Source organism: Haliotis rufescens, unplaced genomic scaffold (assembly GCF_023055435.1).
Source record: "Haliotis rufescens isolate VD_foot unplaced genomic scaffold, xgHalRufe1.0.p SCAF_85, whole genome shotgun sequence".
Taxonomy (NCBI): domain Eukaryota; kingdom Metazoa; phylum Mollusca; class Gastropoda; order Lepetellida; family Haliotidae; genus Haliotis; species Haliotis rufescens.
This window is the reverse complement of record NW_025964378.1, coordinates 1156368-1178879: the sequence shown is the minus strand read 5'-3', so window position 1 is coordinate 1178879 and position 22512 is coordinate 1156368. Positions and strand designations below refer to the sequence as shown.

General features: G+C 39.1%; 1 protein-coding gene across 2 annotated transcripts in view; it reads right to left on the bottom strand.

Annotated features, from left to right (window-relative positions):
- The window catches only part of LOC124146908 (protein cycle-like), a 126609-nt gene that overhangs the window by 84185 nt on the left and 19912 nt on the right, over positions 1–22512 (bottom strand). The window contains exons 2-3 of one of the 2 annotated variants that reach the window (XM_046517464.2): positions 17835–17889; positions 157–410 (exon numbers count right to left, since the gene is read on the bottom strand). The gene's annotated coding sequence lies outside the window, so the exon portion shown is untranslated. Of the gene's footprint in view, positions 1–156; positions 411–772; positions 821–17834; positions 17890–22512 lie in introns of those variants that run through there. The other variant, XM_046517465.2, reaches the window with a different exon arrangement.

Genomic DNA, 22512 nt, shown 5'->3' with positions numbered 1-22512 from the left:
CACTAGCCTATATATTAGCAAATATCACCGCGGGCACTTATTAGAACGGGGTGCTTATTATGTCGAATACGGATATTAAATATTTTCTTACTCCGGTATTATAGATCCATAGTGCCCCTTGAAATACTGATATACAAAGTGACATAGAATACTGACCTGTAATTTGCTTGCAATATATCTGCAGGGAAAGTGTATTTCACTGATGGCCGCAGCCATTGAAATTAAGTCCGTCCGATTTCCACACTACAATGACACAACTCATGGACAAGAGGGTCACTTCAAGTCAAGAACAAACACTCCATGATAAAGCCCCAAACAGTGTATCTTCTGAATTATTTCCCACTCTTGAATATTAGTCACAGTTAGTTGGTAACTCCACTACAGTTCCAGTGTCGAAGATGTGTGTTAATCTGGAAGAAAGATAATATCAAACATTAAAACAGACAAACATTTATGGTATTTTTAGTGCACCGGGAACCTATATTTACATGTTACATAAGAAAGAAGTTGTTTTTTTTCTAAAAAATAACAAACTGTTTATGAACAAACAGGCTTTATAAAATCTTCAATGAAAATATGATAACTCATAATGAAATAAGAAAACAGCGTTGTCACTATCCCCCACCATGGGGCACATTAGAATGTTGTTTGTTTGTTCATGTAGTAGTGAATATAAACTATAAAAAAGTCCCATAAAGCCTTAAGAAGACATAGGCACTTGAGTCACTTTATGTCATCAGTAAAAATGATTAAATGTGAAATTAATACACACCAAAGGCCCCTTTTCTGCAAAAATAAGTCAGTCTTTATAAGTATTTCTGAAATAATAATTTTAGTTTCTTAGAAAACGTTTCCCAGGCATTGCAGACACTATGCACCAACTAAAATAAAAAGGATCAAGGGACATAACTCTGTAAAGGATAATATAAGTCCAATTTTCAAACTCCTTCTTGACAAGTATCTCTTAGATAAGTATGCAAACTTTCATTCATGCACCTTCTGTAGTTTCTCAGAAAACTTGTCCCCATTGCACACATTATGCACTAAGTAAAATAACATGGCCATAACTCTGTAAAACATTAACTGACAGGACCAATTTTCAAACACCATCTTGACAAGTATCTCTTAGATAAGCATGCAAACTTTCATTCATGTAACATCAGCAGTTTCTTAGAAAACTTGTCCCCATTTCACACAGTATGCACTGAGTTGAAAAACTTGATACAATGTGTACATTAGAGCTGCAACCTACTAAGACAGTAGATCACACAAGCTTCTCACAGCGATAGCCTGTTTGCGGAGCTCCCTATACTATTGCTGCCACCAGTCAAAACTCCCCACTGTGATAGGTGGCAACAACCATGCTTGGAGTTGAACTCGCAACCGAATGACCATTGTGTTTACAAACAAGGGACGACTGTCGTGATGCCGAAGACACTTACCCCTGCTAAATTACTTTCTTTCTTTGTCAATTTGAATTTCTATTTCATTAAAACTATCATGTCATTGATATAGTAAGAATGTAAGGGAGAAGTTGGTTGATTTTCCGTTAGTCTGCAATCTTGAACCAATCTGATTATACAGACGACAAAGTAAATTTATCTGGAAAACATGGTCAGTCGTAACGCTTTTCAAAATGAACTATGATGGCATTCCCAAAAACATAAACAAAAGTATGAACGTTACTACATTTGGGGTTAGAAGCCAAATTTCAAGATTCTTGTAATGGCCACGCCCACACTGGTGGCAGCGATGTTACCGAGAATGGACGAAGGTGTAATGGCCACGCCCACACTGGTGGCAACGATGTTACCGAGAATGTAACGAAGGTGTCGTGCACTGGGAAGGAGCTTGTAGATCACACCGGGAAGGGAGGTAACTGTTTTTAAGCATAGGTGGAAGGACTGACAAAGCTGACAGAGACAGTAAAACATTTGTGTGGAAAAGCAAAAGATAAATGTTACCATGGTAACACATAAAACAGTCTTGCTAAATTATATGTCACCGTAAGTACAATATAAATTCACATGTCTATTTGACTCTTTAACGATAAGCTTAGATTTGTTGTTTAGATTGATGAGTCAAATGCAAGTCTACATTTGGGATATCACATACATTGTTGAAATAATATAACATTTTGATCACTCAGTTTTATTATGTGCAGTTGAAATATCACTCAAGACATTTTGCCCAACATAAGTCTTCCTAAAGTGACATCATCATCAATATATTCCTTAAAGGGAAACAGACCGCCTCTGTGGTCTAGTGGTAGAGTGTCCGCCCGGATAGCGGAACGTCCAGGGTTTGATCCCTGGCCACGTCATACCAAAAGACATTAAAAGATGGTACTTGTTGTTACCCTGTCTGGCGCTCGGCATTAAGGGGCTAAAACAAGGAGTGGTCGGCTCGGAGTCAGTATACTGTGTCTGAATGGGGTATTCATGTTAAACTGTGGCATGGTATCTCAGTGAGCTAGCACTATGAATCAGCATCAGTCAGGACTAGTACAAGCAGACACACACATGCAAGCACGTCACTATATAAGTGCAATAATCTAGGACGCATCATCAAACCCCATTTCACCTTACCTTAAACGGAAACAAGACTCCAGTTTTGAAAGTATTGAAGTATTGATCGGCTTTTTCTTTGCAGATTCAAAATTTGCTTATTACAAATGGACTATAATCTCGACTGGTATGACTTATGTTCAGCGCTGCTCGAAGCCACATCTATGGGAGAATTGAAGAATGAGAAGCTGTTTATCAAAGGATATACAATAAAGAGCTGCAGCCAAAGTGACGTGTTTTTCTGGTTGCTTAATGCATGACTTGAGAAGGGGAAGCCATCGGTCAACATGATATAATGTTCAATAAGAAACAACATAGTATCCCTTCAGAGAGTTCAGGTAAACGAACAGGTGAGAACAAACTTGGTTAATAAAAATGTGAAATTTGTGATAAATTTACCATTTAAATTGTATTTTCTGTTCTGCTAGGCATTGTTTTATGCACAGAAATAAAGATTACCGGGAAGATTTTCTCATAAACTAAGCCAGAAATAGCAAACAACTGTATACACATTTTCAAACAATCCACCGGTGCTCCTGTTAGAAATATACCCAATTATATAACTTGAAAGAATTTTCATGCAGTGATCAGATTAATTGTATCTGAAACTATCATTTTATCCGAAATAATATATTCCAATATGGAATTATTTTAGTTGCAGCTTTTACTGTATATACTTAAAATAATAATAACCATAACAATAGCACTTATTGCCTGTTATGTTCTACTTATGGAAGAACTTGACCAGTCGTCGTTGACGCCTCCCGCATTCTTGCTACAGGAAATGAATGAAAACAAATGCAGGTATCGTAATTACAACCAACAGAAGTTACATGCATAATATCAGGCAGTTATCTTGTTCGACAAATCCGCTGTGCAAGATTACACTAATTAATCATCAAAGTATCATCGGTTAATCCTTTGATCAATGTTTTATGCAACTCAACTAACAATTAATCACTTGCTTAGCCGCCACGTACATATTACATAACATGTAATACATTCACCACATCAGACCTGGATTTATAAACCAATCCTAGATAAGATGATTACCCCCAGACGCGAGAAATGCCAAATGGGAACCACTGATTGATATATCCCCGACAACCTCAGGGGCAGGGATGAACGTTAATGAGTTATATTGCAGTCTTTTTCAGGTGATATGAGTTGTTCCTGCACTAATCATGCTAATTATGCTTGTAATAAAGTCATTAACTGAGCATCAAGTGAATGATGACAAATACAGAGGTATAGGGTTTAAGCCATCAAACACGCATGAAGCAAAGGGAGTAGCAATTGTTGTATTATATGCAATTTGCCTGAAATATAAGCGTTGTTGCTGTTTTTAGTATATGTACTGAACTTCATTGTTGAAAAAATAATACATACCCTATTTGACGTAATAAGCGCCCAGGGCGCTCTCAAAATTAGAAATAGGGGGCTCTTATTGGAATATTATTTTAGTGAAAAAAACCAGAGTTGAAAGATCGTAAATTTCGTAGTTTATGCTGGCAGCCTGAAATGTTTATATACGACAGATATATTTTCCAGAATTGAATTGCCCATAATTAAGGGAGCATATAACACATGACTGCATATTATAGATGAATAAATAAGTGTTGTGTACATTGATCAATCAGAAGGGGTGCTAATTGGAATTGTTCACTAGCCAATATATTAGTAAATATCGTCGTGGGTGCTTATTAGAGCAGGACGCATATTACGTTGAATACGGTACACGTAACTTCATAATTGTACATACACATACATGTGTATGCAGATGAATTGGAAAGGTGAAAAGGTTGTGCTGCAAGCATTATCCAATCAAATGCGAGGATTCAAGGTTATTCCCCCTCACTGTCAACAAGGTCCAGCCTTGCTGGTCCAACACCCAGTTTGTTGGGTGGCCGACGCCATTTGGCATCTGGTGATTACACGGGATAATAAGCTAGAGTTGGAGAGTTGTTTCCCTTTACATTTCCAAGGTGGCCCAATCGTCGAAGGCACTGAAATTCATTGTGAAGAGTTGGGCACGCCAGAAACATATGATTGTGGGTTCAAATCCCAGTTTGCCCTATTAAGTTTTCTAGATTTGTCAGCACCATATCCGTGTTGGTGGGTTTCACCAAAGTGGTAAACGTCTGAGACCTGCATCACTTCAGCTTTCCTCCAAAATCAAGCTGGCACGCCGTGATATAACTGTACTGTTAAAAGGGGCGTAAAACACAACTCACCAACAAAAACAAATTCATTTGATCTATTCACCACATTAATTTGTGATTTTTTTCAAGGTTTCATGGTTGTTTTTAGGCCATTTCTACAACAAAACATTTCCTGAAATAATCAGTTTGACAAAATTATAAATTAAAACATCTAAAATTCGCATATTTTCAAACACAAAATTAAGTAAAACAAATATTTGCAAAATTTCAGTAAATTGTTGATTTGACATTACACCAATATACTCAACTGTCATGGTTTCAAATCCTTGTGTTCTCAGGTGTGTGTCTCCTTGTTGTTTAACACTGCAATCAGCAATATTCCAGCTATATGACTTGGGTATGTGAATAATCGAGTCTGAGGACCAGGCAATCCAGTGATCGACATCATGAGCATCTAGCCACATAATTGTGTATAATGACATCCATCAACCAAGTCAGAGCCTGACCACCGGATCTATTTAGTCACTTCTTGCTACAAGCTTTAAGGTTTCTGGGGACCCAAATTCTTCGTGAGAATCCCTCGAGGGACAATTAGGAAAGGATGATGGTAATGATTGGGTTTTTGGACACATTATTCCAAGCTTATCATATTATCCGAAGACATTAATCTTTCCACAAAGAAGCCAGCATAACCGTTAGGCAGGTTACATAACGGGATGGCAGATTTATTGAACACCATGTCAGTGATCTCCATCATACATGGCTCAATTAAGGAACTTGATTTAACTTGCACCTGATGCCTGTTGACACGAGACCCGTGAAGATCCAGGGTAGAATAGGTCTTCAGCAACCCATGCTTGCCGTAAAAAGCGACTATGCTTGTCGTAAGAGGCGACTATCGGGATTGGGTGGTCAGGCTCACTGACTTGGTTGATGCATGTCATCGATCCCAATTGCGTAGATCGATGCTCATGATATCCATCACTGGATTGTCTGGTCAAGACTCGATTATTTACACAGACCAGCGTCATATAGCTGGAATATTGCTAAGTGTGGCGTTAAACAACAAACAAACATACTGTTGACATGAAAAGCTAGTTCCACCAGACATAACCAGGTTGCACCCTGGTCCCACAAGTAAGGGTCAGTCGGACTCAAATTTGTACTTTTTTACATGCACTCGGTGCATTTAGACATAAATATTAGGTTGCATTTATCAATAATAGGTTGCATTGGTGCATGTTTTATATAGCTAAATCAAGCCATGGCATATTGCATGACGATATAATGAATAATATTTCAAATTGTCTTTAGATGATGTAAACGTTGATTTTTCAAAGCAAGGGAGTTAACTGACTATGAAAGTCAAGTTTCCACCCTTCCTGAACGAGGCTGGTGTTATGGAGTTATATTTTGGCTGGACTAACAAGTCTTTGTGTAGTCCAATCAAAATCACGTAACGAAATCGACATCCGGTTCGTAAACTCAGTGCAGATTTCAGTTGATTTCAGGATTTGCGAAGCATGTGTACCGCCAACTTGGCATCAACAAATATTTACCAAATATCTTCTTGAACCTGACAACAAAGTCCATGAACATTTACACCATAGTGAAACCTACACACTGGTATGGTGCTGACGAACCAAGAATCATGAGCAGGGTGAATATATGGGATTCAACCCCATGACTATGGGATTCAACCCCATGACCATAGGATTCAACCCCATGACCATAGGATTCAACCCCATGACTATAGGATTCAACCCCATGACTATAGGATTCAACCCCATGACTATAGGATTCCATGACTATAGGATTCAACCCCATGACTATAGGATTCAACCCCATGACTATAGGATTCCATGACTATAGGATTCAACCCCATGACTATAGGATTCAGGCACATCAAGGTGGCCCACAGTTTATGTTTATCAATTTGAAATGTAATAGAGAAGAAAACCAAAGTCTTATTCCCATCAGACCAATGACATTGCTTCAGTGTGTGGAATTTGGATGATTTGAGTTTGTTATATTGAAAAACATTCTTTAGATATTCGAAAATATGTTGAAAAGAGACATTCTTTTCAACATTTATTCAACACTGGCCTTCAATACATTTCAAAATATGTTGAAATCTGACATAGTTTTCAACATTGGCCTTCTGATATTTAAAATCAAAGTCATTTCAATATTGAAGCACAACATTGCTTCAACATTGTTGTGCCTGCTGGTATGAGGTTGTGTGCCAGATCGCAGGACCTTGTTAGCTGGTTCAAACATACTGTATTCGACGTAATAAGCGCCCACAGTGATATTTGCTAATATATTGGCCAGTGAACAATCCCAATTAGCACCCCTTCCGATTGATTAGTGTACACAAGACTTATTTATTCGCGTATAATATGCACTCATGTGATATGTGCACACTTGATGATTGGCAATCAAATTCTGGAAAAATATATCGGTCGTACATAAACATTTCAGGCTGTCAGCACAAACCACGATATTTATCTTTCAACTCTGTTTTTTTCACTAAAATAATATTCCAATAAGAGCCCCCTTTTTCTAATTTTGAGAGCGCCCTGGGCGCTTATTGCGTCGTATACGGGAGTCCTGCACCATGACTGTGGAATATATAGAGAATCTCACCCGAGTGTCTTTTGATATCAAATATATCAACACGAGTTGATAAAAGTGGAAAAATCCGAGGCTTGCCGAGGATTTTTGCCACTTTTATCAACGAGTGTTGATATATTTGATATCAAAAGACACGAGGGTGAGATTTTATTTATCATCCAAAATCATTCTTTCAACTTTTTCAATTTGTAGACAGTAATAAGCAGTGTCTTCAGTGTAAAAAGTACTGCAAACAGCTTCAGTAGCAGAGCCATTAGTGATGTCATTTGATTGTGACGTCATGGTAACCAGTGATGTCACAATGGTCTGCAAAGCATTGTGATGTAATTTCATTGCAGCGATATCTACAGTGCAGATATATAGAATACTAAACGAGCTCCCGTGTAATACCAATTTTATGAAACGAGTGAATAGTTCTGGTATCTGACGAGCGAAAGCGAGTCAGATACCACAACTATTCACGAGTTTCATAAAATTGGTTTTACACGAGAGCGGGTTTAGTATTTTATTTATTACTTGTCATTTATAATGTTTTTAGAATTATACTGTTGAGTGTAAATAGGCTGACACCTACACGATCCATGGCATAATCCTATTGAGTTTAACACAATAATACTTCAAACACGTCAAAAGTTGAAACGTATGAATTTAATATCATACAATGGTCCACCTTTAGAATTCAGGCGTTCGTCCCACAAAATTATCGTAGTGCTAAGGCTATCACAACTCACATAATTTAACTTAGACTAACGACTGTCGTTGCGCTAGAGAACGATCGCCTTGTGGAACGGGGCCTTGCACCTTAAAGTTTACAATCACGTCACAATACCCGATGACGTAATTTGTTGAATTTTGTTGCAAGTTCCATCGGCGAAACAATGCCATGTGACGTCAGCCTAGCAACAAGGTTGCTGGGGTCATCGAGTGTGCATAAGCTCCTCCCAGTGATCTATCATCTCCACACACAATGTCGTTGAATACGCCAAGGGATGTTGAGAGCTTTCAATATTTGTTCGTGAAACGTGTTCCGAGAGTACATAAGCACGCGTTTTGGTATTACACAATGTGTAATAAAGCTGTATGTTTATTAAACGGGTGATCTCTTCACGGGCAAGTAATAAATCGCTTGATCTCATCCAAGCGATATCTCCTGTGGGAGCCAGTTTTGGATGATAAATTTATTTTATGAAAAAATAATAATCTAGAAATGCATACAAAAGCAAGTCTAGCCAGCTCTAGCTAGCTCTATTCCACGATGAAATCAGCATAGGGAAATATTTTTTTTTAATTCTTAGAGTAATGAAGGATATTGTGTAATATAAGATTTCACAGACTAAATGTTAGTCTAGTTCAAACAATGTGACAATATTTGTGCTACATATTATTAGGAAAAAGAGAAATGGCCTGCCACTAAAATTACATTGTTGCAATGTGTTTTATAGAAAAAAAAATTGGCTCATGGTTTCAATTAAAACAATATCTGGTTTTGCATCTGTAGCTATAAACATATCTGGTCTATATACATATATACAAAATCAAGCCCCCCAAATGGTCGGTCCCTTATATATTTTGATTCTATTATGACAAATATCCTGTACCCGTACACCACAATCTCTTCTGTCAAGTATGTTACACAGATCCCTCTGGTTCATGAGGATCATTTGACTGGACTACAATTTATTTCTTTGTGGTTTTTTAATCAGCGTTAAATGGGTTTAAGATATTCATCAAATAAATGGAGATATAATAAGCTGCATACCTGTCAACTCTCACGTATCTCACGTGAGTCTCACCCGTTTATCACCTATGTCACGCTCACATGCAAGGTTGGGAAATTCTCACGCATTCATATAAAATGTAGATCAAAATATAATTTTTCAGAATACATGCTCTCTAAGGCCATTAAAATGGCCTTAAAATCATTCAAAACCAGTTTTTGCCGGGGTGGGGGGGCTTTGCCACCCTGCGCCCCCCACCAGGGATTAGCCCTGGACCCAGCGGGGCTTGCAGCCCCTGCACCTTGGCTTCTCACTCATTAAGACATCCAGGGGTTGACAGCTATCTTCCCGAGAGTTATTGTATTCGACGTAATAAGCGCCCCGCTCTAATAGGCGCCCACGGCAATATTTGCTAATATATTGGCAAGTGAACAATCACAATTAGCACCCCTTCCGATTGATCAGTGTACACAAGACTCATTTATTCGTGTATAATATGCACTCGTGTGTTATATGCACCCTTAATTATGGGCAATCAAATTCTGGAAAAACATATCTGTCGTATATAAACAGTTCAGGCCTTCAGCATAAACCACAAAATTTATCTTTCAACAAAATAATATTCTAATGAGAGCCCCCTATTTCTAATTTTGAGAGCGCCCTGGGCGCTTATTATGTCGAATATCGTAAATGAAAAAACCCTCCACTTTCCACCTTTATGGCTGGAATTTCAGAGTTTTATTTGGTGAGACTAACGAGTCTATGCATATTCCAATCAAAACGCGTAACGAAATCGACATCCTGTTTGTAAACAACATTGCCAGTGCATTGCAGATTTCGGTCAATTTCAGGATTAGCAATGCATGTGGACATCAACTTGGCGTTGATAGATTTTTTCCAATTCTTTCATTGTTTTTATTCTGCATGCTCAAATGTTGTGCTACAATCCACATGCACTGGGTGTCTGTGAAGTAGGGAATCTGAAACGTTTAACTTGATCAGATTGTGTTGACTATAGGCGCTGCACAATAGACATTCGCGTCAAGAGTTACACCCACTAGTGTCAAACTCAATAGGCATCACTGATATCTCCAATCAGTGAACTGTCGTTGGTTCCATTATTTTCTTGCCATTGAACTTCCTTAATGCCAGTCAACAGTGGAAACATATAAACTGTGTGTTGTTTTTAGGAAAACACAGTTTGTTGTTATTACAGAAGTGCTTTAACTCAATGTTAATAAGCGGTGCTATTTGATGTTTGATTGGATTAAGGTAAGGATATGTATGTTCCACTGGGTATGGGGTGGGGGAGTCGCACTGATTTTGTGTCGCATATTTTTTGCTAGGGGTCAGCAGTCGTATTAATTTGGGGACGCATTAATTTCAAGATTTACAGTATACATTTTTTTTTTCTGGACAGTTTCTTGAATGATTTTAACATTTACCATATGTTTTTAAAATAAATACATTTAGTTTAACAATGCTTATTAAAACATATATATTATATACTTTTCTCAACCACAAATATTGATATTGACATTAGATTTGGGGAATCTATTTGACCTAATTATACAGTGCCATAGAGCTGGGTGTATCAATGCAACATATATCAACATTGATACCTGATGCTGATGCAACATCGGGATTTCAACATTTACATCCAACCAAAACTCAATGTCATTTCAGCATAGAATCAAATCAAAGTGATTCAACGTTGACATTTCAACATAATTTCAATTTCAAATCCAACCAAAAATCAATGTCATTTCAACATTGAAGCACAACATTTCAACATTCATATATGAAGTTGATTCAACGTTGACATTTCAACATCATCACAACTTTAATATCCAACCAAAAATCAATGTCATTTCAACATTGAAGCACAACATTTCAACATTCATATATGAAAGTGATTCAACGTTGACATTTCAACATAATTTCAACTTTCAAATCCAACCAAAAATCAATGTCATTTAAATGTTGAAGCATGACATTGATTGAACATTGATTGAACATTGATTGAACATTGATTCAACAATGATTCAACATTGATTCAACATTGATTCAACAATGTTTTGCCTGCAGGGTACAACCCAATATTGAACTAGCTATGGGTAATTCAACTTTTCCCCTGTAGGGGTCCAGGTAGAGGTAGTCAGTAGGGTCGTGACATGCCCTTATCGTGTATCCATAAAAAAATTGTTGCTTGAGTCATAATGAGGCAAGTATCACAATACATCATTTGCATCGTTTTGAGAGAACCATACCTATCCCCGTCTCCTTAAGCTTGTGGCTCAGCTAACAACAGCTTGTTACTACTTCAAGCAGTTGGTAATTATCTCAAATCACTTAATAGTTTGATGCTGTGGCAGAATAAGAACTCTGTTTCCCAATAGCGAGTAAGATAATGCTTAATTTAGCAGTCATCAGGCCACTTTGCAAAACAGATCTGAAAATCAATACAGCCTTAAAACATCAGACTTGAAACATGCGTAGGCAGTAATGTGTATCGCATCATAATAAGTCTTGAATCCTGACATCCGTAGGCGTATAGGTGAACAGACAGATGAAGTCAAGAAAACAAGACAGATGTACAAGTAAACATGACACCCAGTTACCATGTTGGATCAATGATGTTTAAAGATGAATACTTGATTTAAGCCCGTAATAGTAACATTTGTACATCTGATATCTACATTCCTTGAAACATGATGTTGGATTAAGAGTAGTTCTCATTATACATGCAGCATCATGTACTCAGAATCGGAATAAGTCTTTCAGTTCTCCCATTCCTCATCAACTGAATAGCTCAGCAGTTGGAGTGAGTTCAGAGTGAGTTGTCCATGTACTTGGAACAGTGTCTAGGTTTAATTGTTTGTTTGTTTCGACAAATTGTGATAATTTAGGACTAGAGCGATCAGTGCATTTTTTTAATGGGGGGTTCCGAAGGATTAAGAAACATTAGGTAATGAAGAAATTATCACACTCACATGTGCGTCATTCTGATTTTACGAAACTTGTGTAAGAATTCATTTATTGCCCTCGCTCTCGCGTGGGAGATGCAAGAAATCTGACCCGTGAAGATCCGGGGTAGAATAGGTCTTCAGCAACCCATGCTTGCCGTAAAAGGTGACTATGCTTGTCGTATGAGGCAACTAACGGGATCGGGTGGTCAGGCTCGCTGACTTGGTTTGATGAACGTCATCGATCCCGATTGCGTGGATCGATGCTCATGATGTCAATCACTGGATTGTCTGGTCCAGACTCAATTATTTACAAACCTTCATCATAAAGCTGGAATATTGCTGCGTGCTGCGTTAAACAACAAACAAACAAAACAAGAAATCTGACACTCATTTCACAAAATCTGTATGACACATTATGCTCATATAATTATCTCTATACATGACAGCACCTGTAAATAATCATGTCTGGACCATACAGTTCAGTGATCGATATTGTGAGCAACAAACCATGCCATTGGGGTATGATGTCACGCTATCAACCAAGTCATCTAGCCTGACCACCCGATCCATTTGGTCGCATCTTACAACCAGCTTAAGTTGCTGGGGACCAAGTCTAACCCAGACTCCCCACAGGGATCATTTGGATGTGTTTTTTCTGATCTTCAAACTAATGCCAAAATGTTTGTTTGTTTGTTTGATGTTTAACGCCTCACTCAGCAATATTTCAGTTATATGACGGTGGTCTGTAAGTAATCAAGTCTGGACCAGACAATCCAGTGATTCATGTCATGAGCTTCAATCTACGCAACTGGGATACGATGACATGTGTCATATCAACAAAGTCAGCGAGCCTGACCACCCAATCCCGTTAGACGCCTCTTATGATAAGCATAGACGCCTCTTATGACAAGCATAGACGCCTCTTATGACAAGCATAGACGCCAGTAGTATAGAGTCAGTAGGCAGGAGCTGGTTTTGGTTGATCCGGTTGATCCAGGCGGATGCGAAGGTGATTGGCTGATCCAAGTCACGTGATCGGATAGGATGACTCATGCATCAACAGCGCGTCGGGAAAGGGCGGGGAATGAAAGGTGTGTGTTTATAAGACAGAAAAGAATTCGTAAGTAAACAAAAGTAAAGGGTATTCAATAGAGCTATGCGTATGGCGTGCTGCCCTGAATAGACAAGCAGCCCAGTTTGAATTGAGCGCGCTTGACAACTCACGTGACCACGTCGTTTCAAATTGTTTATTGGTCATAATGGTTTCGTTAGTTTTCAGTCGTTAGTAGAAATTACAATTAGTGTACAACTCACGTAGTCGTTTCAAATTGACCGAGCTCGCTAGAGCGTGCGACCTTGTTTTTATGAATGCAGGGTGTGTGTTGAAAGTACAAGTACCACCATAGAGATGGGTTATGTCAACACGATATACGCCGGGTAATGTAGGTGGGAAAAAAATGTACGTCTAGCTGGATCAGATCCATCTTATACGGTCTACACGTTGTACATCACGAACGTTAGACAACCTGTTTGAAAAAATACATAGAGATAAAATGGATAAGACTTCACAATCAGCAAGCTAGCAGTGTCGTTTAATTACATTTAGCGCGCAAGAACGAGGTCGTGATGTCACCCTGCATTGACTATAACGCTGAAGGCAGACGGATTTCGAAACACCCCGCGCTGCGTACTATTGTGAACCATTTGTATAGAGGGCGTTCACTTATTCAGCCCTATCCCGACTAGCATAGTTGATGTTTCAATGCTAGCGTTTCCATTTAACGCGATGACAAATAAACCGTATGGTTTGAGTTTTAACCGTGTAACATACTATTTTCAAAATAGATAGAAAACTGATGAGTACACGTAGCAGTGTGACGGCACGAAGCTAGGTTTGTTGGGAAAGTGATGGAAGCCATCTATAGGACATTTTCATGTTTACAATACTCACCCTTAATTCGAAGAGAGAACAGAGTTTATCATGGAAAATTGTTTGACGAGGAAAATGTTTCATTGGAAATATATGTCGAAGCAGGTTTATTCATAGCTAATGTATAGCAGAGAGACTAAGCGACCGACCGCCCATAACAATGTCAACAGACCCCGGCCCTACAATTAATGTTAACATACCAGCCTCGCCTGAAGCTTCCCATTCATAAATTGTGTGACCATATAATTATGATATATTAGGGAAGATGTGTTGTACATTTGTTATTTTAAAAGGGAGTTATTTCAGAGAGGATATATATGGGTATTCCCCCTCATTAAACCTTTCTTTCGTTGGTGTCTATTAAACGTATCCGGTATTTAATACATTTGAATGATGTAGGAAAGTATGTGCGTGTAGATGTTGTACCTATATCCGAACACGAATGTATGACACCTTTCGATAGATCAATTACGGTTCTAACCACGACACGCAACATGACTATGAGCGTGGTTAGCAGTTCATATTTATAAACACATCGTAAATGACAGATTTCTGATGAATGAACTCGCCCGCACACATGTCTATAGGGTTATGTTCGCCCGAACTGTAAACAGTGACACATTGGATAACAGGAAGGGTGTGTGGAATGCACTCGTCCTTGTAAGGGTAAAATACGCGTTTAAACTCACCATTTAAATGATGACATTACTTTTTAAGATGTATTCGTATCAGTGAGTGAGTGAATTTAGTTTTACGCCACACTCGGCATTATTCCAGCTCTAGAACGGTGGTCTGTCAATAAACGAGCTTGGACCAGACAATCCAGTGATCAACAGCACGAGCAGCGATCTGTGCAACTAGGAACCGATGGCACGTGTCATCCGAGTCGGCGAGACTGACCAACCGATCCCCGTCAGTCACCGATAAGCATGGGTTATTGAAGGTCGATTCTATAACCCGGACCTTCACGGGTGTAGTATGACGAAGACTATATACTAATATGATCGCTTTTTTAACATACTCACAAGTGTGCTGTGAAGAAAAGAGTGTCTTCCAAGATTCCCTGCACGTGTAAGACAGTATAAACTCTACAGTAGTGTAGCCCGAAAAACAGTTTTACTCTCGCCAGCAAACGGATTGGACGTGAACAACATGAAGAAAGCATCAGAGATTAGACTTGACCCTAGAGATATATTTAGGAAGACTACGTTGAGAAAATCACAACAGAGAAAGAAACCACAAGCAGCCAAGAAGTGGCAGCCCACCCGCCGCTGCAAGTCCACTCGCCATTACAAGCCCACCCGCTAACGCCGCCGCCGCAAGCCCATCCGCTACCGCCGCCGCCGCCGCCGCAAATTCAACCGCCATTACAAGCCCACCCGCTGCCGCCGTTACAAGCCCACCCGCTAACGCCGCCGCCACCGCAAGTCCACCCACCGCCGCTTCTTCAAGCCAACCCGCCGTTACAAGCACATCCGCCGCCGCCGCCGCTGGCCAGTGGACTTGCGGCGGCGGGTGGGCTTGTGTCGTGGTTAGAACCGTAATTGATCTATCGAAAGGTGTCATACATTCGTGTTCGGATATAGGTACAACATCTACACGCACATACTTTCCTACATCATTCAAATGTATTAAATACCGGATACGTTTAATAGACACCAACGAAAGAAAGGTTTAATGAGGGGGAATACCCATATATATCCTCTCTGAAATAACTCCCTTTTAAAATAACAAATGTACAACACATCTTCCCCAATATATCATAATTATATGGTCACACAATTTATGAATGGGAAGCTTCAGGCGAGGCTGGTATGTTAACATTAATTGTAAGGCCGGGGTCTGTTGACATTGTTATGGGCGGTCGGTCGCTTAGTCTCTCTGCTATACATTAGCTATGAATAAACCTGCTTCGACATATATTTCCAATGAAACATTTTCCTCGTCAAACAATTTTCCATGATAAACTCTGTTCTCTCTTCGAATTAAGGGTGAGTATTGTAAACATGAAAATGTCCTATAGATGGCTTCCATCACTTTCCCAACAAACCTAGCTTCGTGCCGTCACACTGCTACATGTACTTATCAGTTTTCTATTTATTTTCAAAATAGCACGTTCTGAAGTAAAACTGTGCACATCATGTTACACGGTTAAAACTCAAACCATACGGTTTATTTGTCATCGCGTTAAATGGAAACGCTAGCATTGAAACATCAACTATGCTAGTCGGGATAGGGCTGAATAAGTGAACGCCCTCTATACAAATGGTTCACAATAGTACGCAGCGCGGGGTGTTTCGAAATCCGTCTGCCTTCAGCGTTATAGTCAATGCAGGGTGACGTCACGACCTCGTTCTTGCGCGCTAAATGTAATTAAACGACACTGCTAGCTTGCTGATTGTGAAGTCTTATCCATTTTATCTCTATGTATTTTTTCAAACAGGTTGTCTAACGTTCGTGATGTACAACGTGTAGACCGTATAAGATGGATCTGATCCAGCTAGACGTACATTTTTTTTCCCACCTACATTACCCGGCGTATATCGTGTTGACATAACCCATCTCTATGGTGGTACTTGTACTTTCAACACACACCCTGCATGCATAAAAACAAGGTCGCACGCTCTAGCGAGCTCGGTCAATTTGAAACGACTACGTGAGTTGTACACTAATTGTAATTTCTACTAACGACTGAAAACTAACGAAACCATTATGACCAATAAACAATATAACAATTAAAACTACAGTTAAAGACTTCTTAAAGTACTTGGAGGGGGTTACCGCTGACAATTTGATATCGGGGGGTGGGGCCCTTGGGATGTTATAAAAAAAGATACTGTTTCAGAAAATGTGTATCAAAAATAATTATGCTTCAGAATGTTGTAAAAAAAGAAATTGCCTGGCACAAAAAATACATTGTCGCAAGATGTACTGAGACTTATAGTTTTTTATAAAAAATACCATCTGGTTTTGCAGCTGCAGCTGAAAAATTATCCTGTCTCAAAACAAAGTCTGATGCCCCGACCACAATATCATGCAATATCAATTGGTCAGTCCGTAAGTCTCACCGAAAATGCGAGTAGTACTTTTATTATATTATAGCAATAAATTTACTCAGAAATGACCAGGGATGAACATTGACCTGATGACAAGGGTATCCCAAGGGCTAAGCTGACTTTCATTCTTCACTGAGCTGTCCATGACATATTCTGAAATTCCACAATCGCGGACAGATTTGCAGAGAATGTAACTCATCGCAGAATTGGGGGGCACAGGTGGTCCAGTCATCTAAGGCACCGCGATTCGCTATGCAGTGTAGGGTCTCTTGGGCATGCTAGAAACCGATGATTGTGGGTTCGATTCCCGGTTCGCCCCGATTATGTTTCTAGGTTTGTCAGCTTCATACCCGTGCTCGTGGGTTTCACCAAAGTGGTAAACATCTGAGACCTGCATCACTTCGGGCTTTCTTTGAACATTAAGCTGACATGCCATGATATAACGGGAATACTGTTAAAAACGGCATTTGTACATTTGTTTCTAGGAATGCAGGTTAGAGTTATCTGACCTTGGTTAAAGATCTAGAATACACAAAAGTCAGAAGCCGGGGATTGAAATTGATGCAGGCGGGGACCAGAAACAATATTTTTTGGCTAATGAGGATGCATTTTTTAATTCAAGCCCACTAGTGGATCCTGATACAAGTAAGGGAAACAACTCTACGTACTAGTTTGCAGCATTTTCGTTCACTGGGCAACATGTGCATTTTACTGGCTTTGAATCAAAAGCAAAATGAAATAGCAAAGAATGAAAAAAAAGAGTTAAAAAAACGAAGTGTAAGAACAAACACTTACCTTTCCCAAATGGTCCTTGCCTCCGTCATGGTACAAGGACGACGTGACATTTCTTCTGCAACAACACAATATATACTCAGTGCATACAAATGACAGTACCTCAACAGCTCCACTGTAGTGAGTGAGTTTACATAGAAAAAAAATCCATATTTTTTTCTGAAACTAAATGTGTACTCTAACAAAGTTAAATTATTAAAGAGAATTACTACGGAATGCCTAAAACATCAATGCTCAATCAAATGAGAAAAGGTGACAAATATATCCTTGCTAATCCAGATCACAGTGTCCCAGTGAAATTGCTCACACTGACAAATGTGTGAGTGGATTCCCAAATCATGGTTATACAGCAATATCTACATATATGTAAAATTAAGGAGAATTCTTGGGTCTTCTTCCTTAGTGAATCAATTGTTATTCATGTGTCAATTTGTCAAACAAATAATTCAATTACATGACACAAGTGTTGCATGACAATAGTACAAAGTAGTGAAATAATCAACAATAAAGTTCAACATACTTATTCATATACAGACCTGAAATTAAACAAAAGTAGAATTTCTTTGGTTTCCCAACAATAAATCCAACATGAATCCATTGACTCTGTATCCAAGAAGACATCTCGTATAAATTGTACCGATCATATCACGCGAAAGTGATCAAAACTGCTTAAAGCCTCAGGTCAAGATACCCTGCAGCGATCACCTGCCATCTCTTTAACGAGACATATCTAATAATGGAAGGATTAATAGCTAGCCAGAATAACGAACACATCTGATAAAGCTGACAAATTATTCTGAGATTACTGTCATTAATAACTGTGCAGGAGGAGTGTACCACAAGGTCAAGGTCATCTCGTTATGACGCAAATGACAGTGCAATCCCTGGTACATCTCAAGATCAAGGTCGAGCGACACTCACATGTAGCATCAGCAGCGATGTCTAAGAACTGATAGGAGGCAAAATATCAGAAGGTGGACGTTTCACATGAGTTAGGGTAAAATACTCACTGGGAACAAAAATAAACTGTATTAACAAAGTAAAGACGTTCATTCTGTTCGTATGACGTACATGAAATAGTAAAAGATAAAGACTGAATTGACTCTGTGTTCAAATCTGCATAACCATCTTGCAGTAAAAGAGTATTTCAGCTTATTGATTGAAAGGCATAGACATGTATATATATATATATGACAATCTTCCATAAATCAAACAACAGTTATAATTCAGCATAATTCTAAGAATATTACCTCCATTACATAATAGACATAAATCCTGTATTTTGGGTGTCATCACACCATCAAATCCAGATTTTCAACTGACATTATCTTCACTGTCAGCTCACCCTAAGTAGTCATTAGGAAAACCTTATCCAACACCCAGTGCTACTATGCATACATGGGGCAGGAAGTGACATGACTCCTAGATACAGATAAATTGGGGAGGTGGGTGGGACTACTCCTGATGCAACAGAGGTAGTATTCTTAGAATTATACACAATGATTTTATTGTTTGATAATTCCTTTAAATACCCTACCTCTATTACATCTCTGACACATCACAGGCTTAATGTACCAGATAGAAAGGTGGAATCTAACATCTAGTGGTCCTGAATAGCTGACACCAGTGAAATATGGTATACAGAAACGATAAGGAAAACACACAATACAAATACACAAAATGTCTGAGAGAGTACCGTATTTTCTTGAGTATAGTGCTCACTTTTTTTCCAAAAAACACAGCTGTGTAGAAAGGGGTGCGCATTATACACGAATTAATGAGTTTGGATGTTTTTTCCCCCATGGAAAGACATTACCGTGAGCATGTAACACCGGAAATACCATGTCAACAAATCCATACTGAAGTATGCAAATTAATCATGTAATTACACTGTCTGGCTATAAAAAGTGTTCTTTGTATATCTTGACTTATGTTTGTAACTTATTTTATTAATTTTATTCAAAATTCCTTTTAATTTTGTTTTTATTAATTTCGGCAAAATCGTGTGTGAAGCGATCGGAAGATCGCACAACTCACCGTTATTAACAGCAATTGTAATTGTTATTACAGCTATTGACGCCTTGAAACGAACTTTAGTTGACAGAGAATGGATACATATATCATAAATGCCATACTGTGACTCGTTAAAAGTCATATTTGTTTTTTTATACTGGTATTTCTATGATGTCACTTCCGGAATTATGACATCACATCTAGGTTATATGACGTCACTTCGATTTCAGTCGGTAATCTCTTTTATGTGAATTCTTTTATGACGTCCCTTTATCTGACATCATATCCAGCGCTGACAACACTCCATACTCATGTCAATTCTATTGAACCATTATCAGCATCTCATACTGTGAGTAGGGGGGCATGGGTGGCCCAGTCGTCTAAGGCGCCGCGATTCGCTGTGCAGAGTTGCGTCCCTTGGGCACGCCAGAAACCTATGATTGTGTGTTCGAATCCCGGTTCTCCCCAATTATGTTTCTAGGTTTGTCAGCACCATACCCGTGCTCGTGGGTTTCACCAAAGTGGTAAACGTCTGCATCACTTCGGGCTTTCCTCCCACATTTAGCTGACATGCTGTGATATAACTGGAAAGTGTTAAAAGTGGCGTTAAACCCAACTCACTCACTCACTCATAATGTGAGTCCAGCTGTGAACCTATGACCTGTACCACACTCTGGGCGACAAATGATCAAAAGGCTAACTTACATTGTAATGTTGTAGTTGCCTGAATTTTCACACCCCTGGGCTGCCACTAACGGTCCTCGCGATTATTGCCCTTCCAGATCAGGTTGGATATCACAGAAGTTGAAGTTTGAGAACAACTGTGGGACTTCCACTAACATCTTGATATGACTCAATCTGATTAAAATCAGATCTTAGTTCTCGCTATCGCTAAACAAAGATCTGAGGACATCCCAATATGGGCCATGTCAGACCGACCTTGCGCAAATTATGACCGACCAATGGAAGGACTGACAAGAAGTCGACAATAGCCAATCAGAAGGCAGCTTTCTCGTGCTTTTTGGCACTAAATTCAAATTGCCGACTACGCTTCGAAACCTATTTTGAAAAATTCTCGATAATAATAATAATGGGCGTGGTTTGAATAATGTGTAGGCTCTTCATGATAGAATTGTTTTGTGCACTTTTGCACACATATATTTGTCTGATGATCCACATTCCACAGTTTTCTAAAACAAGCCAAGGATGTGGGACATAATCTGAATGTCAGTGTTAATTTTGTTGATGGTTCTGTAACTGCTGTTCTGTACCCTGTCTGATGATCCTCTTGTGAAGCATGTCAAGACTCATGGTGAAAACAAGGCATTCCACAGTTTTCTAAAACGAGCCAAGGATGTGGGACATAATCTCAATGTCGGTGTTGATTTTGTTGATGGTTCTGTACTGGTGGACGGTACAGAAATGAGTGTCATCCAAGCGAAGTGCCATATCAAATCGGCCCAGACTCAGTTTTTCAAGGAGAGACTTTCTGAACGACCACTGCATCGAGTTTATGTGCAGTGTGTTGAGAAGATCAGCAATCCTGCAGAGTCCTTCACATGGATGAAGTCGTCTGGCCTTAAAAGTGAAACTGAAGGCTTTCTGTTTGCTGCTCAGGACCAGTCACTTCCAACTCGAAACCGTCAAAGTGTGATTTTTGCATCAAAATGTGAATATGAAACGTAGATTATGTAATGAATTTAATGAGACTGTCCAACACATTGTCAGTGGATGCCCAGCTTTGGCACTAAACATGGTATCTTAAGCAACATGGTGGAGTGGCTCGATCATTTTATTAGTCTTCTCCATGCTTGTGGTTTTGACACAGAGGTCCATCCATGGTACGACCCGGAATATGTAGAGGGCGTCATGGAAAATGATAAATACAAAATCCTTTGGAATAGGCCTGTTTACAGCCTCAGACATATCCAGGCCAACAAACCTCATCTTGTCCTTTTTGATAAATCCAATGTTATCATTTATTTCATTGAATTTTCTGTCCCTTTGGACAGTAATGTGATTGACAAGATTAAGGAAAAACATGGCAAATAGGAGGACCTCGCTTTCGAAATGTCACACTTGCATCCCAAGTACCAAGTTGTCTGACTCCCCATTATTCTCGATGCCTTAGGTTTGGTACATCCCATTGACTGACATTGAGAGAGTACCCGGGTTCGCTACCAGGAATACAGCCCTTCTGACAATCTGGGTAATACAGAAGGCTGAAGTGTTGGGGAGTCTTCACCTTCTTAAATGTTCTGGGTGGGTTTGACTAGGCAGCGCTTCCTGGGAGAAGTCCCATTCACAGTCTGGGCTGCGTGTAGAGGGGGCAAGGGCCCTGAGATGATGATGAGCCTAACCAGCCTGACTGTGCCAGGATCACCCAAACCCTCTTTGCTGCATTTTTTATTTTAATCTGTAAATGATAATAACAATCATAATAATCATAATCATCATCATCATCATCATCATCATCATCATCATAATAATAATAAAAATGTTTGTATTTATACAGCTCATAAAGGGCACAAAACTTAGTGTTCAGTGTGCTTAGCATTGATAGTGTTTGTTAAAAAGGAGGGTTTTGAGGTTAGCTTTAAGAGCAATGATTGAAGGAGATAATTTCACATTATCTGGAAGATCTGAGCTGGGAGTTTGATAGATTAGA